At 31.1% G+C, this 17,810-nt stretch overlaps 1 long non-coding RNA gene across 10 annotated transcripts in view; it reads left to right on the forward strand.

Moving 5' to 3' along the window:
* LOC146997288 (uncharacterized) overlaps nucleotides 1-17,810 on the forward strand; it is a 64,979-nt gene that overhangs the window by 11,018 nt on the left and 36,151 nt on the right. For 4 of the 10 annotated variants that reach the window (XR_015041284.1, XR_015041278.1, XR_015041283.1 and 1 more), the window contains one exon: nucleotides 4,975-5,157. The exons of 1 other annotated variant lie outside the window; for it this stretch is intronic. This is a non-coding gene — a long non-coding RNA (uncharacterized LOC146997288). Of the gene's footprint in view, nucleotides 1-3,103; nucleotides 3,202-4,914; nucleotides 5,158-15,464; nucleotides 15,564-17,810 lie in introns of all 10 variants that reach the window. 5 more of the 10 variants (XR_015041279.1, XR_015041275.1, XR_015041277.1 and 2 more) reach the window with 3 other exon arrangements.

The following is a 17,810-nucleotide window of genomic DNA, read 5'->3' on the forward strand; positions in this document are numbered from 1 at the left end:
ATGCATATACCTCTAAATTATTATTTTAAAATGAAATGAAACAGCAAGCATAACATACATGGCAAATGGCTACATTCTGACTTTGTAGTTTAATCTCATATTTGATATTTCTGTGTTAGATACTATATATGTAGTCTACTGTTTCTTTTAAATATATTATATTAGGGCTTTTGTAATTCAGTACATGTATGAACGCAATAAATTAATTAAGCAGAAATTACTACTGAGGTTCATGACCAAATGTTTGCGTGCAATAAAAATAAAATACATTTGAAAATTGCTGACAAATACAACTTTCTGGATGAATATTCAACTGTTAACACAAATTTATTTATGTGTCATAAATCAAGTGGATAAAGTAATTGTACATTGGCAGTTCATTCTATTTCAGTTCAAATATTATCTGTGTGAATATTTTCATTGCTTTCAGCATTAATTAGAATAGTTAAAGCTTTAAAGACATTATAAATAGTATTAAAACATAATCTCAAAAGCTTGTGAGATCATATTGTGAGTTCAACATGTGAGACAATTTGGAATTTTGATTTGAACTCATTTTTCATGGGAAAACCGAAAAATATATGAAATTTTAAATGAAAAATATGTAAAATATGAATATAACACAAAATAAAATGTTTGATTAATTATACAAACATTCCAATAAAATGAGAAAGCTGCTCAAATGACTGAGTAGCAAAGTTACTAAAAAATGTGTCTAAGGGATAAGATTAATTTTTCTTTTACGCATTTTGCAAGGGAAATGTTTCTGAAATTTCATTTCAGTTTGTTAAAATTTTCGTCAGTTCAGAAAATGCGATGCTCCCAAATTAACTAGCTACATGGGCATTTTCTTACTTTTCTCCTTGTGTAATGTGAGTGGGAGACAGTTTCCCTTAAAAGGTCTTCCATTAAGGCATCTTCACTTTAAGAATATTGTGCTTCCCCATAAAAACCATTAAACAAACAAACTGAAAATACAAAGCACTGTTAAGTTTTTGTCATAATTTGGGGTGCGGTCAGAAATTTTATAATTCATCAAAATTTCCTCCAGTAAACTGAACAGCCACATGCAACTCTTTGCCTCCTTAAATACAGTCAAAAGTCGTTAATTCGGACACCCATAATCCGGACCTCAAAGCTAAAATCTTTCTGCGCATGCGCCGCATTGACGCATGCGCATAGGCGTTTTACTCGTGCGCCCAAGACATTTACGACTGCGCATATGCGTCTGCGCAAGTGCAGAATACGTTTTTGCGTGCACATTTAATGTATAACGGACGCTATAAGCTAAAATTATCTAATTATCTATTTCAGTTAATGTTGATGATTGCGTTGTTCCTTAATCTTCGAATTGGATCCGGCTTATTATTTTTTGAAGACTGTAAGAGCAATTTTCTAAAAGTAAGCTTGAACTTTTGATTATGTCAAATAGAATTTCCGATGCTGGAGCTCCCAAAGGATCTAGAAAACGAAAGTATGTTTCGATGTCCATCAAACAAAAAACGAATTGCTAAAAAAAATGGATAAAGGCACATTCTTTGTTTATCTAACCGTTCCGAAATCTGTTTATCAATTTCACGCTGCTGTGCGCGGGAGGGGGGGGAGACATCACGGCCGGCGCGCAATGAACTGGAAGTTGATTTGTCAACACTATCGTTATCTTCAGAGCAGATGTTTTTATTTTATTCGGCTTATAATTCCTTACTAAATGTAGTATTTAATTTCGATGTACTCCGTCTTTGATATGATTTAAATCAAATTCCTCGTCATTATAAATACCATGAATACAAATCAAATAGTTTTCTGGTTGCAATTTTCTAATTTCGGCTATGCGTAAGGTATGCTTTACGCATCCACGCATTGAAAGAAATGTTTAATAAAGTAAACAAATAAATATTAGGCTTCTTTTTTGGTAAATTTTCATACCCTTTAGATCATAATTGCTCATTATTTTATAAATTACGGTTTCATATTTTTAATTTTATAATTTCTGCATGCCATCTTACCAGATTTAAACTGATGATCTATAATCCGGAATCGCCGAAGTCCCGACGAGTCCGGATTAAAGACTTTTGACTGTATAGTTTTCTTTATAATAAGCAGTAGTTTAATTTGTATAATTAAATATATAACTAAGTTAAATGTATAATTCAAATATCATGCTATGATGCTTGTTTATACGTATCATCAACTTCGTTTTTCATAGTATATTAATGCATATTATAATTTCAAAATGCATAAAATACATTAAATTTTTGAAGTATTAATAAAAGACCAGAAAATTCATTTCTGGACTTTGAGCAAATTGTTTTTAGAATGGGCTTTAACTGTTGAGACAGTATAAAAGACATATTAGGAATACATTCTGCAATTTTTCAATTTTTTTCAGTCTTTTCTCAGTTTATTATATCAGCTGTATATCAGTATTCAGTTTTACCACATTAAATTCAATTTGACAGCAAAATCGCAAGATATTTAAAAGCAGCCAAACACCAAACTCGTACGGTGTTGCCACTGCTTGGTTTGAAATCATTGAGTCTGTTAACCAAAAATATATTAAATTTTTGTAAAACATGAAATAGATAATAAAACAAATTCAAATTTTGGACTTCCAGATGCACATGTTTGGGTGGAGGACTGCATTATTTAGTATTTGATTGCTCTACGGTTGTTTTTTCACAATGCAAGAAACATGCATAAATTCATGTAGATCCTTCTTTATTATACAGGATGCTAATATTTGGTGGCAACAATTTGACAAGTGATACAGTTAATCTATCTCAAATTCATATAAATGTATCTCATCATTGTTGGATAATTTCTTGCTTGAAATACTATAGCCAAACTTAAGACGTATTTCTTTAATTTTAATTATAAACTAAAATTTATTCTAAACATGATCAAATTCATATGAATTGTATTTTAGAGATTTTTGACTGTTCTATCAAAGAAAGAATTACTGTCCATTAATATGCCAAATTTAACAGTTTTTGACCAAATGAGCAAAAAACTGAGAAAAGCAGACATTCAGGTAAAGTTGTTCATATGAATAACTTGGAGAAGAGGAAAACTTTTTTTTTTTTTTTTTTTTTTGATTCATTAGATTTATTGTACGAATTGGAAGATATGGAGACAATCTGGCATGCATTGGTGCAACTTCTAGGAACCACAGTGCATACTTACAATTTTTTACAAATGGAGGTAAATATGTTTTATCAAATTGAATATTACATGAGATATTATTTAAATGCTTGAAAATGTTTTTGAGTTATTCCATTATTTTTACATAATGCCATTCTTCCTTTACTTTAAAGAAATTATTAAGTAATGCATTTATAATTATTAAAATATTATACATAGTATTCACGTAATCATAACATGTCTGCTGAAGTGTCACTGTATTACGGATACTTGATTAGTAATAAGTTATTTCTCTGTTAATCCTGACAATGTCTATCACATGCTGAGGCTTACTTTCAAAAAGTCAGCAGAAATGTTTCAGGGGTAAGCCGTGCCAAACATCTAGGATTTCCCATGAATAAATTAAGAACACTGTGATGTTGGATGATTGGATCACACCTCTTCCTTCAAGATATACCAAATCATTTAATAAGTTTGGGTTCTTGGTGGCCATTTCAGAAAAGAGAATTCTGTAAAATGCTCCTCAGAAGAGAAATTGTCTTTTTGGAGCACTCTATTTTCATCCAGATAGCAGAAAAGTGATAAGAAATGTGACTTTTGAGCAGTTTCACATACTTGTTGGTTCAAATAGCAAAGATCCCAAACATTGCCAAGGAAGCTGTCTCAAACCATCACTGAATCATCACAATCATCATGACCTTGTCCATTTTCAGACTGGCACATTGGAAGTTTGGCTTTATAAGGATAGTACCGTATTTCTAACCTTAAAGTCAGCTTAATGCATTTGGAATCAAGACTCATACCTGCATGCCACTTGCTTCCATTCATCAATGAACCAGTCATTGTGTTCTACAACTCGTAGAAGGCAGATGCTGATACAGTGGCATGCTGTTGGATGTGGTACTATCACAGTTCTTTGGCTTCTGAAGTCTGTACAAAGAAATAAGTAGTCACAATTTATCTAATCAGGTGTAAAGAGTCAACTAAATGAGGCGTCCTGTCTGGATTGCTCATGTAGTTAGGTGATCACCTGAACTAAGGTTTAGTGTTATTGGCTACACATGATTATGGCTGAGACTACAAAGATCATGATCATTCAAGATTGCTTCTTAAATGATCAGGATTTTTAGCAATTGCTTCAAGATGCTAAACTTACACTTGTGCATATCCTATGGGAATATCTTCACATGTTCAAAAATGAGGCAGCAGTACCAGAATATCTGCATAATGATATTTATCCTTAGGGATGAATAGCATTGTGTAGATATGCATATGCACTTCATTGTGCATATAATATACAAAAAAGGTGAATGAAACCTTTTCTGCATATGAAGGCTTTTGTTATTATCCAGTTCTTATTTCATTTCCTGCTTCATTGTTATGAGAAGACACTTGAAGAAAGTAACTAAATGCTGGTATTTATATATAACAATAAAACCACTGCATAGAAACAGTTGTTAAAATTTCAGATTTTTTATCAGCAATTTGGTTGCCACTAAAAAGAAGAATCATTCAAGTTCTCTTTGCTTTATTAACTGAACAATACATTGTTGCAATTTAAAATGTACATTAAAGTTACCATTTGATTGACAATCATCCATCAATTTCTAGTGCTGAATTTTTATTTTCTTGCCCCATAAATATTTATAAGTACACACATACGCACAAAAAATATTTTAATGCATTAAAATGGTTTCACTATTTCAGTAATATTTAGTTATATCACTTTTTATTAATTTTTTAAAATTTTCAATTATTTTGCTCATTTCTCAGGCATACAATGGCATCTACTACATGAACTGAATTATTCTCATGCTCATGTTTATCCTATAGTTCTTCCTGAGAATGGCATCAACTGGAAGTCGTTGGTGGCAACCATCAGGTTTCTTTGAAGATGCCTGCATTAGATGATGACATTTCTATTGATGGTTCTGAAATCAATGCATTTGAGTTATTGGATGATTTGAGAGCAAGGAACTTGATCCTACAAACTGGTGGTTTGGGCCATACTCTGAGGTGAGAAAATTGAGTGTATTTTTAAGTTCTGTTAGGTATTGTGTTGCCCATTTAAGTTAAATTATTAACCATTGACTCATTTTATGAGAGAAATGGTTATTTTTATAGTAAAAACTGAACTCTGGGATGGTAGGTTTATGTAGATGTTTCTATTTTTAATTTTTTACTATCGCCAGATGTGCTCGCTTCTCATTCTTCTCCGCGCCACTTTTATGTTCACATTACTTTTCAAATAAAATGATACTGCCTCTAAATGTTATTGTTATGTATTATTTTGAAAGAAATGATATAGGGAATTAAAAAAAATATTTTGGCAACACTTAATACTATATCAGGAATCCTAATGATATGCTGTTTTTAAAAATTTTGTGATTTTGTTATTGAATTTTGTGTGGGGTAAGTGCAAAGAAAGGGATGCTTAATAATAAAGTTAAAAAGACAAAGATAGTTGTGCAGGTCATTTTGTTAAGAAAGCTATGCATTGATATGATGAATTCAGAAATGACAATAGAAAGTAGGAAAATTTATGGCAACATTTAACACACTATTGAGAATTCTAAATGTGAATCTACTATTGAATTCTATGTGATGTAAGAATTCAGTGGGCAAGCTACAAATTTCATAACATATGATACCATTTTATAATATAGAACCATTAATTGCCGAACAAGCATTTTTGTCTTTTAAATGCTCCCTAAATTTGTTTGAAAATTTAAGCATTGAAATGGTATCTAAGTCAGAAAATTCATTCTTGAATATTTTTGTGAATTTGTCAGCCATATTTATGTGTTTAAATAAATATATAGGTACCCACCTACATACATGCATATATACATGATTAGGCATAATGAATATTTTACTTGGAATTTTTGTGCTACCGATACCATATACAATATTTGATTTTATATTTATAGACTTCTTTGATATACATAATTGAATTTATTTCAATAACTTTCTCTATCTTATTTTAAAAACTTCTGTAACTGGAAATCATTTCTAGGATTAATACTTTAGAAAATGAAAGATTTACTTAATATTTGCAATGTGACAGAAAATATCAAGAAAAGAAGTTACTTGCAGTTTTTTTATTTCTGTATTATAATAGAGTTTTCTTTTTTGCATTTTGTTAGCATTTGTTTTAAAAGGACATTTGCATTCTCAGTTTTTTCATTTAAAATTTCAAAGTTATACTCTGGCAGCATAATGAGAACATGAAGTGACTTTTCCGTAGACTAAATTCTTTATAATGTAATAGCTGGAATTAGTATATAAAATTGCATTTATATGAAGAAGACAATGCAGTAAAAAGGGGTGGCTAATTTCTTGTTAGTAGGAGACACATATTGGAGCTGAAGAGGATTGAAAAGTAATAAATATTATCTTTAAAATTAGTAAACCAGATTTAGGGTAGAAAGTAGTGTTTGAAGTAATTTAATAATATTTCACATTTCTTAATTCATAAAATCACATAGTAATAAACAAAAAGAAGTAATTTTTTGCTCTTGCTCATTTATCAGGAAAATATGTTTAGTAGCTACACACATTTTTTTTCACGTGTTCATTTTTTCACATTTCGCACATTCATAATAAACACAAAGAAGTAATTTTTTGCTCTTGCTCATTTATCAGGAAAATATGTTTAGTAGCTACACACATTTTTCTGCAATGTGTTGAACATTTTCTTACCCAAATAGGAAAACAAGTTTTTTCCTTTGATTTCCAATATTTATTTTCTTTCTGATTACAGCTATGAATCAATTTTGCCAATTTTAATCAACTACTACATTCAAAATAAACTTTTTCTTACCCTCCAAAGGTCAGATACTTGCTGGGTGCTTAAATCCATAACGGTGACTAAATTAATTACACATCAAGCTGAGAAATGAAACTTATTTTAAAATAAGCTTTAAACTTAGCACAATTTTTTTTTTTTTTTTTCATTCTTTATCACTAACAAACAGGGCAATCGTAACATGGGATATTAGCATACTGCCCAAAACAATAAGTGTAAAGTATATCTGTGGAATATTCCACTTCTTAATATAATTTCTAAAACTTACAGCACATAAAAATCCTTGTGCCTTTTATGATAATTTTAGTGTTTTCCTGGCCTTCATTGGAATGAGCCCAGAGACTTGGGGAGTCATTGCCGAAAATTGACATAAAATCGACTCAATTTGATCTAACAAAAGCACTTGGTTCTAGAATTTGGACCAGTCTTTTCTAGAATTAGAATTGCATTAAATTAATAATTATGAGTTAAATAATTATTTAAGTAGTAATGTCCTAAATAATTTCCTAAGCTGTTTTTAATTTGTTGAGTTTCTAAACTGTTAGAGGTGTTGCTTTAACTGGGTCAGGAAGCATCTTTTGCAATCAATTAATGCCATTCACTACTGAGTCCTTTTCAGAGCTTTTGTATTGAATGTATTGTTTTCAGTGTATTCAATAGTTTGATCATTGTCTAATATCAAAAGGCACTGAAAAAAACACTGCTCGAGGAACAGCAATTTGTATTTTCTTCAGATGAAGATTTTTTATCTGGAAATGCTTACCAAGGTTGTAAAATTTATATGTAATGAACTGTTATTTGTAGCTGTTGGCCATTTGAATCATTACACCATGACAGAATCATACATCAAATCTGAAATTTGCATAAAAAGTAGAACATGCTGGGATATGCAAATGTTCAGTATTCCACAGCATGTGTACATTATATGAAAGAGTAAATAACACTACAAAGTAATTTAAAAAGGCAGACTAAAATGCCAGTTTTTCATCCATACATTATGTTTACTTGTTATTTTGAAGGTTGGGGGTCATGTAATGTCTCATAAGACAAGAAGCAATTCATACTAACATGTCTCAGAATTCAGTTGCAAGGGGACTCAGTATTGTGAATTACTGTGTATCCCAACTGCTAATCATTTTGGTCTAATGATTTTTGCTAGCCTTTGCAGTTAATAACTCCAGGAGAACCACAGAGATTGGCCTGAGAATCTCATTGGTCTTCTCTCACTATTGCCCCAAATGACAGATATCTTGCCCACATGACTGTTAGGAATTTTTTATAGGAAACTGGATATATCGCTTAACATCAAGTATGGCTCAATGGCATCTGAAGCATTGTAGATTATTTGTAAAGTGAGCATTACTTCAGCTTTCTTTCACACTCTGACACAGGAATCAATGCCTTTGATGGTGTGTTCAGCACCAAACACAGGTTCATGAAAAGTGTGATGTCACCATTTCGAATAAGTCCCACTTTTCTTTTAAAATGTTGTGATAGTCATATCCATGTGTGGAGAATGCATATTCGAAGCTTGCATTTTTCATCATTATGCTGGCCCAGCAACAGTATGAGGTGCACTGGATGCACATCCTGTTTACCTGTAGTGTGCATATCTGGTACTCTTACCAGTCACTATCATATTACTGAGGTTTTAATGCCCATGGCTATGAATATATCCAGGGCTTCTGTCCCCTCTCCTTTCAATAGAACAATGGGCAAACCAATGTTCCTCACATTGCCCTACATATTCTTTATACACAGGATGTTCAACTCCTGCTTTGCACAATGCATGTTCAAGATTTCTCACCAATTAACAGTTGGAGAGAGACTGAAATGACAATATTTACATGCCAGTGCAACACTCTAGCATAGACCTTGAAACCACAGGTGGACTTTTGTACCCATGACTGCCATCCGAAGTTTGTCTGACTCACAAAAACAATAGCAGGTAACATTCAGTTTCCTTTCAGCTGCTATAATGAGTTATGATTATTGGGAGTACTGATTTCTGAATCCTCCGTACCACTAAATTTCCTGAATTTTAATCAATTCATCCTTCCATTTGTAGTATTTATCTGAGTAAAATCTAGCAATAAAAAGAGTCCTTGGTCAAATTATTCAAGAGCTCATTTTTCATACTTTGGAAAGCAGGAGATAATATTAATCTTGTTGATCCTACTGATGTTGGGAAAATAACACAGAGAGCAGCCATATTGACTTTTCATCAGCAGGGAGCACTAATCAATACATGATACAATGGCAATAAAAGCGAGTCTAGATGATTGCAGCAGCGTCTTGCTAGGATGAAAGCGAGAAAGATTCAGAGGAAGAAGGAAGGGAGTCAAAAGTTTCTATTTACAATTATTTATTATTATTGCTATTGATTTACAATCTTTTTGATTTCGCAAGAGGCATCTACATTAAGTGTTATGTAAGATCGCATGATTAATTTGAAGGACGCAGTTTAGACTTATAGAGCTATTTTTAAGATAGCGAGTTGTTCGCAAAAATGTTTTACTCCTGAAGATGAGGGACTGTGCCTGATCGCCCTCAAAATCGATAGAGATTTATTGAAAATCTTCTCAGATAAGGTAGCTTTTCTGGGTAATTTTATAAGTAAAGCCTTTTCTAAGGGAAGTTTGTGAACATTTAAGTCAAAATCCTGTTTACTGAAATAATGCTCTTTAATATAAATTACATTTTATTATTAAATAATCATTAAATTACATATTTTATTAATCCATTTAATTATGTATGATTTAATGATTTCCATTTAATTATGGATTATTTAATGATTTTTAATCATAATTGCATGATTATTATTTGTAATCATAATTACAAATCATTAAATCATTCTGTTTAATAAATTGCAATTTATTATTTACTATGTAAAAATCTCATATAGCAAATGAAAAGCAATTTACATTTGACAGAAATTTTTTCTGTAGGAATACTTCAGGTTTTGACACCAGGTGCCATTATTATTAAATATTAATTTTTAACACTTTTCCTATTATTAAGAAATTAAATTCTTAATATACAACTGTGTACATTTGTAAATGTATAGAACCAAGTAGATTAATAATATGTATTTCCCTTTAATTAACGAATGAGATAATTAAAGCTAACCAAAATAAATTTTACAGTATACAAGAGTTTCACGAGCACATTTAAATGCAATTTATGGGCTTTTGAAGAAATCCATTGATTAAAAAAAAAAAAAAAAAAAAAATGCTTTTTCACATAATGTATAAAATTTCATTTGAAATATTTAAAAAGAAAAATACGTCATAAGAAATTCATTTGTAATAGCAAATAATTTTTAAAAATAAGATCAGGAATTAAATAGTCAAAAGGAGTATTGGTACAGCTTTGAAAATGGAAATAATATTTATTGAGCCTTTTTTAAATTAAATAAGATATTCTCATTAGATTTAAAAATAAATTTAAGTCAAATAAAAGCTTATTTCATGAAAAAGGCGTTTCCTAAATGATACATTAATTTGTTTAGTAGATTAATTGTTTTGTCATAGTACATTTATATTAGATTAACTACTCAGTGAAATTTAAGACTTTATTAATTTTCGAGAGAATTTAAATTATGATAAATATTTCTTAGTTTCATTCGAATAGGGAGATGTGTTTTATTTAAACTTTTAAAATTTAGATCCAGTTATTGATTAAAAAAGTTAAATATTCGAGTGATTCATGAAATATTCATAGAAAGAAGTTGAGTAATTTTCTCTTGAATAAAAAAAGACTAGAATAACTCTTCTTGAAATTCATAAAAACCCTTCTTAGTATGTTCAGAGGCCCACCAGCAGCCGAGCAGTAAAAGCCACTGAACTCTGGTAATTCATTTTGGAGTTTGATTCCCAGCAAACGGGCTAGCTGCCCGGTGGTTTTCGTGGTTTTCCCCATGCATAAGGCAGATACGAGCCAGTTTCCCTTAAAATGACCTCCACAGGGCATTCCTTCATTTCCGTGTAATGCCTAAAGGCGGAGCACGTAATAAGTAAAAATAAAAATATGTTTTAATATTAAAAGGCTTTCCAGCTTTTACTTATTGTTGTTGTCTTGACCATGAAAGAATGACCTTTTACTTGTTACTTGTACAACTGCTTTTAAAAGTATGGTTTTCTTCTGCAAACCCCTTATATTCTTCTCTATAATATACAGCATACCACATAAATGTAATAAAAATTATGGCACATAAATAACTTAATAATTAGAATATGAAAAATGGTTTACTAGGTTCTTGCCTTATTATTTTTTGTATTGTTTTTGATTTTACAAATATACACAAGTTTTCAGAAACAGAATCACAGATTTTATTTGCACAATGGCTCAATTTTTATTACCGCGATGGCTGCGCTTGAGGTATTGATGTAATATTTTAAATATTTAGCATAAAATTGCTTAACATGATAGTTTCTTGGTTTCTACAGTAAATTATTGACTTATCTGAAGTCTGCTTCTACTAGGTAAGAAAAAGGGAAATGTTAATGATGTTTGTTGTTCAAAACCAATCCTTCTTCAATGCGATCAGTTTTTCTTTGATAGTTATTTCAAAATGAAACGTATGGCATTTCAGCGGTTCTATGCAAACACAATCAAGTTTTCACTTTATTAAAGCGAATATTAAAAGCTTTCAAATTTTGCAAGCGGCTCGTACGTAACACATATCTTCTGAGGAAGTTTTAAGTGCTTTGTAATTTTCGTGGTTGTGTTTTCTTGTGTTCCTGCCTTTTACATTTTTATATTGCATTTCTTGTGTAAAATTTTTTTATATATTTAGAAGAAATTAAAATTCGGTAAGGTTTAATATTTTTACGGTCGCTTAAATGAATTTGCTAAGGTTTTCTGTGCTCTCTCTCAGCTTGTAGTCTATTAATCTAGTCTTGCACTCGCTACTAGTTCCCCATTTTTAAAGCTTTGTTATTAAGCATTGCTTTCTTCCCAATTACGCCGCTTACACTTCAGAAAAATGTCACATTTTTAAAAGCTGCATACTAGCATATGTTTTTGCAAATTTTGAATAGCGTAGTCCTGCATGCAAACATTCGCACCTGAACGCCCGATTTTTGAATTTCAAATTTGTTTTATTATTTATTTCATATTTTAAAAAACTTTTCATTTAAAATTTAAAATTTTTCATTAACGAACTCATTGATTTGAAACCACGGAACCTACGGCGAAACTTCGAAACTAAATATTTTTGTCTCCAGCGTGCGAAGCTGTTGCCATTCAGAAAAGTGGAAGTTATTTATCTTTCAATTTTAATAAACAAATTCGACTCTAACTTTTCATGATAACTAGTTTTTATAGAAGTAGTATAGCAAATATAAAAATATGCATGGCGTCTTCTTCCATTGTATCACCAATTTAAAAGTATGCTGTTTTTAAATATTTAGTGATTTTGCCGTTGGTATTGAATTTTATGTGGTGAAGTGTGAAGAACCTTATATTTAATAGATAAGGTTAATACACAACAATAAGAAAAAATTAACAATATTGTTAGCACATAGCAATATAACACAATGTTAATAACAAAATGTTAAAAAAATGTTTTGTAAGCCATCTTGCTATCAAAACTGAATACTAATATGATGAACTGATTAAAGACTGAAAAAAATATGAAACTGCATAACAATACTTGTTACTGTATTGGAAATTCTAAAGATATGCTGCATTAAATGTAAAATAATACTTTTGTCATTTTACCATTGAATTTTACACGGAGTAAAAGCGAAGAAAGCAATGTGTATAACAAAACAAATTATGTAAGTGAGTTCAAGAGCAGACTAATAAGCTGCGAACTCAGCGAGTGTGTAGAAAATCTTAATAAACTCTCTTGTGTGACTTTAAAATCTGAACACTTTCAGTTTTATTTCATTTTATTGTCCCAAAGGGGAATTTACCGAGGAGGGCCATTCATTTCGTTTTTGGCATTTTTGTGTTGATTCACTATAAACGGCATATCACTTTTCAAATTGTTGCCACCAAATATTAGAGCCCTGTATTATATTTAAAAAAAATTAAATAATGACGAATCTGCACAAATGTATGTATGTTTCTGGCATTGTGATAAAACAACGGTACCTAGAGACATCCAATTTTGAATAACGTAGTCTTCCATTCCTATATGGGGATCTGGAAGAATAAATTTGGAATTTGTTTTATACCCAAATTTGGAATTTGTTTATATTATAAAGAACATATTTAATAAATAATGGTAACACACAAAAACTTTAAAAAACGCCCTTTTGGGAGTAATGCAAAATCTGAAAGCTTCCAGATTTTTAAATTTTTATATTTACTTCCCTTCCTCCTCAGTTTAAAAAAAAAAAAAAAATAGTAGTAATGCTTTTTCACTCACGTGCCCCAAGATGGCAATTAAACTCCTGGTTCAGTTTTCTTTTTCGAATCAACTGTTTGACCAATAATTAAGAAAAATATCTAACTCCAACTCAATGTCGGAAAGAAAAAGGAAGGCCATTATTTAAAAGAAATTAGTAGCTTGACATTCACTTGTCAAAAACCTAACACAGAATTTGCTAATTAGGCTTAATGAACCAGAGCAGTCAGAATTAACCAAGATAGCTATCCACTTATATTGCCTCTCGAGAGAATATTTTAATTCTACCGTAATATTTTATTCTGCTTGACTCAAAGAGGTTTGAGAAGATTTTGTCTTCCTTTCTACATCTTTTTAATTACTAACAGCAGTCTATTCTAAGACGTTTTCGAGAAAAAAGCATTTTTTACATATTATACATGTTCTTTCAGAGATCAAAACTATAAATGAGTCATTTTTATTTATTTACTTACTAGAGGAAGTATCCGATGCCAGTTAAGTTAAATTTAGAATAATGTATCTTGTAAATTTAGAATAATATAAATTTCTGTAGAAAAATAAACTAATTCTCTCCCATTATATTGGCAACAATCGCACACAGTTTTTAATGATTTTCGTCTTTCTAATCAAAAGGTCGTAAAAGCTCAAGTTCCGTCCAATATGTCACCTATATTCAATTTCAGTCCATTAAATGTGACAAAAAGTTTATCATAATTTATTAGAAGTCAATAATGCGAACAAACAAACACACACACACAGACATTCTTCTTTATATATATATATTGTAACGCTTACACATTTTTGACTAACAAACTGCGATTTGAAAGCTAGCAAATGTATTTAATGTTGAGCAAAGCTATTTTTATTTCATCGTAAAACTTACAAATTTTTTTTTAACAAACTCTACGATTTGAAAGCAAGCAGTGACAACACTTCTCGAAAGAAAGCAGATTTTTATCTCCAACGTGCGAGATTGTTCCTACTCGAAAAAATGAGGTCGAAAATTAGAGTTTTCAGAATTAATTAATATCTCAGATTTTAGCTATTTTTGGGGAGGCAGTGGATGTCGACCTTTCTCAGGACCCAAAAAAGAACTGTAGAAAGCTTAGTGACGATAGCTATAGTAGTAGCTGAGTTAATTGCGAACAAATACACAAACATTCTTCTTTATATATATGTAGTGTTGGCAGTGGCGATAAATGCAAAGCATATTTTGCTTCCCTTAAAGCTAAGACTAATCTAAATAAAATTCATGCTTTATTCCGTAAATTAAAATAAGCTAACACTGTAGCCTTTACATTTAAAATCATTTGAGTGAAAGAAAACTAGCATTATGCTAACTCATAAAAACACACATTCGCCGATACCGACGTACATATAATACTCGACCAACCCGCAGATCTTGACGTCATCGGCCAATCAGCAGCAACCATGTTAGCTTACCACCGATTGACCTCCGATCAAAATTTGCATAAGGAAAAATTAAAGCCAACAAACGGCCCTGTTTTCCTCATGCAAATAGAAAAACAAAACTTACATAGAATTACAGAAGTTCATAGTTCAATTCTATTATACGAAAGCACTTATTGTCTTTAAACACTGAAAACATCTAAACAAAACTTCCTTAAATTAACAGCAGTCGCCGCTTTTGTAAATAAGTCCGCAGTATTTAATTTACTGGTGATAAATTCAAGGTCAAACACTCCATCATTTACTAGTCTTCTAATAAAGTGATATTTTATGTCTCTCTGCTTAGTTCGGCGATTTTCTATTGGCGATCTAGAAAAATCAATGGCAGACTTGTTATCACAAAATAGTTTATATTCTCTTAAATTAAACTTTAAAATTTCATCTTGTAAGACATTTTTTGTCCACATTAATTCCTTCGCTGCTTTAGATAAGGCGATATACCCCGCTTCCATGGTTGATAAACTTACACTTTTTTGTTTAACAGTTTTCCAGATTACCAGTACTCCATCTAAATATAATATAAATATAATAGGAATGACAACTTGTCATTCCTATTACTTGCATAATCAGCATCTGAATAACAATATAAATTTAGATGTTTAATCTTCGATAACTTTAATTTATATAATTTAGTACTATTGAGATAACCAAGCAATTTCAACAATGCTTCCCAATGCCTAATTCCAGGATTCTCCTGAAACTGTGATAAGATATTCACTGCATATGTAATATCAGGCCTTGTCCTGTTAGCTACAAGAACTAAACATCCCAACAGATTTCTAAAGGGTAATGTATGCATTTCCGCAATTTCTGCACTTGTAGATGGACAATCTAATTTGGTAAGAATAATGCTTTTATCTATGGGAAGTGAAGTTATTGGTATCTGAAAATGTTTAAATTTTTCAAAAGTTTCTTCTATATATTTTTGCTGATATATAAAAACCCCATTCTCGTTCTCTAAGAATTCAATTCTAAGTAACATTTCAGTTTTGCCTAATACTTTAAGATCAAAAAACTTACTCAGCTGTGAAATTACTTTATACCATATTGATCTTTACTAAAAATCACAATATCATCTACATATAACAAGAGAGTTACATCTGAACTTTTATAAACACAATTACACCATTGTATTTTCTTAAAATGTAGATTTTCTAAAGTACTTTCAAATTCACAGAACCATTCATGGCCGCTTTGATGTAGACCGTAAATGGCCTTGTGTAATAAACACACTTTATTTTCCTCTTCAATAAATCCCTTTGGTTAGGTCATATATATTTTTCATTTAGGTTTGCATATAAATATGCATTCTTTACATTTAACTGACAATTAGTCCATCCATATATAAACATACCAGTATAGTGAAAAATATTCTTATGATTGAAAAATTTACTACAGGACTGTAAACGTCATGAAAATCTTCACCTCTTTTCTGCCTGAATCCCTGTGCTACTGAACGTGCTTTGTATCTAACCACTTGATTCTTTTCATTTCTTTTTAGCATATAGAACAATTTGTTTCCTAGCATAGTTTTATTTTCTGGCTTTTCGACTAATTCCCAAACCTTTCTTTTCTTCATTGTGTCAATTTCTTCTTTCATTGCCTTATCCCATTCTTCGGCATTTACTGATTTTCGTGCTTCTTTAAAATTTTGTGATATAACAATTTCTACAGAATTTGCCTCTTCAGACACGGAGCTAGTCTCCTTTTCTACAAAATTAATAAATAATAAATTAACCCGAGTATTCGTTTTTTCCAATAAAATCAAACTTATCTTTTTCAAATTTAATATTTCTTGCCTCACAATACATTTCAATATCATTATAGGATCTAAAACGGGTGTCTGTTCCCTCTACATAATAATATATGTCTGTACATCTTCCGTCTGGCCTTTTAACTGCTTTTCTTTGCCAGTTTAAGTCTGATTCTTCTTTCGGGGTAAATTTATCATCTGAGAACTTTATTTCTTCTCTAGAAGTTTCCTGTTCTTCATCTGATTCTGCTAATAGCTCAGGTTCCTCTAGTCTTTTAAACTTAGTTTTTGTCTGGGGTATATCTAATGCTAAAAAATTCATCCAGTAACTGAATTATCCTTGCTTTTTGTTTTGAGTTCGAATTGCTTCTGTAGAACTTCCCATGCTTCTTTACCACTTGAGCATTCTTGTATCAGCAGCCTGAACTCAGTTTTAATTCCATAATATAATGTAGTGAAGGCTCTGTTCTCTCTCAATGTGAATTCCTGCTTTTCACGTCTTGTTGTACTTTTATCTAATTCTTCTTCTTCGTCCTCTATGAAGATCCAACAATTTCTATCCAGTACCAGCATTTTAATATCGACTTTCCATCGATCCCAGTTTTTGTCTGATTTCTGTTCCAGGAAGCAAATGGCATCCTGGAACAGAAATCAAAGTATCATCAAATTCAATTTTTCAACGAACTTCACATTACAGGTTTCTATTAATCTGCGTTCTTCTGGTAGCCATATCCTATAACCCATAGTTTCCTTCACATATCCTACCATGATTTCTTCTTTGCACCTCATTTGTAATTTATTTCTAATCTGTTTTCGCATGTCAACTACCAAATATTTTAAAATAAACAACATTGGGTTTTCTATTTAGAAACATTTCATAAGGGGTTCGGTTGCTTTTATGACATACTCTGTTCCATGTATGTATGAAACAGCCAAGAGCTTCTGCCCACCATTCTTTTCCCATTTTACCATCATTAAGCATAGCTTTAACTGCATCTAATGCCGTTCCGTTAAAATGTTCACACACACTGTTCTCTTCTGGGCTGTACGCGTTTGTGCGTTCAACACTAATTCCATTTTCGGCTAAGTACCCTTCGAATTGCCTGTTGCAGAATTCCTCACCGTTATCGGTGCGTATACTTATTAATTTCCTATTCGTCAGTCTTTCCATTTGCCTATGATAATTCTTAAAGTTGTAGAATGATTAATTTTTTTTCATACAATACACTGTTACTAATCTACTATAGTCATCCACAATAGTGAGGAAATATTTACTCCCA

Source organism: Stegodyphus dumicola, chromosome 5 (assembly GCF_044657685.1).
Source record: "Stegodyphus dumicola isolate Sdum_Otavi_A_Nest chromosome 5, ASM4465768v1".
NCBI classification, from domain to species: domain Eukaryota; kingdom Metazoa; phylum Arthropoda; class Arachnida; order Araneae; family Eresidae; genus Stegodyphus; species Stegodyphus dumicola.